The sequence below is a fragment of the Chrysochloris asiatica genome, unplaced genomic scaffold (assembly GCF_000296735.1).
Source record: "Chrysochloris asiatica unplaced genomic scaffold, ChrAsi1.0 scaffold00055, whole genome shotgun sequence".
NCBI classification, from domain to species: domain Eukaryota; kingdom Metazoa; phylum Chordata; class Mammalia; order Afrosoricida; family Chrysochloridae; genus Chrysochloris; species Chrysochloris asiatica.
The window spans coordinates 859,049-860,318 of record NW_006408573.1 but is presented as its reverse complement, the minus strand read 5'-3'; the positions used below and the strand labels follow the sequence as shown (position 1 = coordinate 860,318).

Below are 1,270 nucleotides of genomic sequence, written 5' to 3'. Positions count from 1 at the left end.
ACTATGTAAGATTGGCAAGGTAGGTCACCATCAGCAGGTCATTGACACTGCTGTTGAGCATGGTCTCGAAGCCATCAGGAACGATTTGGGGAACTTGATTAACCAGACTCATCAAGAAGCGGTCCATAGTATTGTCAGCTAACACCTTTCCAGACTGGACATCCTTTGCGTACTGCAAATACTGTGCTGAGGGCATCCTGGATGCGGGCTGACTCCCCTCCAACTTACTGCAAGTCACTCAAGAGCCTGACCACCCACTCGGCGCTAAAACAGGTCTTCACGATCAGGTCAACTCTGGTGTGTTCTGTGCCATAATAAGATATTTCACTGTCAGAGGTGTGAACATCATCCCTGTTGAAGTGCTGACATGGGCCTTGATGCACAAATGAGTTCTGGAGGCTCCTGTCCACCGTGAGGTGAATGGGTTTGGGGGCCTCTCGGCTGTAGTACTCATGGATCAGCACCAAGTGCTGGGTGATGGCATGGCCTGTAACGTACCAGCCCAAGATGAGCTCGTTTGGAGGCACTTTCTTGTGCAATTCATACATGTTCTTAGCAAATTCAGTATCAATGGTCACCTCATCCTCAGACTCATTGTGAGGCGCTGAAAAGCAATTGGTAACTTCCACTGGGTGCTGGCCCACAGTTCCCAGCAGGATCCCGATAACTCAAGAAGCGCCCTCATGTGTCCCTCATAAGTGCCCACGATGGTGGCTAAAATGACCTGTGCAGCCGGACCACGCCACCGCCAGGGAAGGGTCCTGGGAGAGTCGGGCCAGGCGGCCGCAGCGGCAGAGGGGTCTGCGCTGGGGATTGCGCTGCCCCGGTGCTCAGCCCCCGCGCCGCGGTGGTACCCGCTGCTGCAGTCGGGTCTGAGGATGCAACAGGAGCCGGGCCGGGGAGGGGGCCAGGGCCGGAGTTGGGGCTGGGGCTGGGGCCAGGGCTGGGGCTGGGACCTGAGTCAGAGCTGCAGAGGCAGCGGGTGCTGGGGCTAGAGTGGTGGGAAGAGCACTCTGCAGTGGACTCGGCTTGAACATCTTGTGGAAAGGGCCAAGTCCTCTTTTGAATACAGCTTGAACATCTTAGTTCTCCGTGAATGTATATATAGTTGCAGCCAGTGACGTCATCCCAAAACTCTTCTGGTCTTTGGTCTTAAATGTCTAATGCATCGAATATATTCTTCATATGATCTCTAAATTCAAGTGGCATGTGTTCATAGTCATAATTTAGCTTTTGTCAACTTGTTTTAATTTTCTTCAGCTTCAGCCTG

At 53.1% G+C, this 1,270-nt stretch overlaps 1 pseudogene; it reads right to left on the bottom strand.

Moving 5' to 3' along the window:
- Position 1: 1 nt before the first annotated feature.
- Positions 2 to 1,037, bottom strand: LOC102814970 (annotated as a pseudogene).
- Between the last annotated feature and the right edge of the window lie 233 nt (positions 1,038 to 1,270).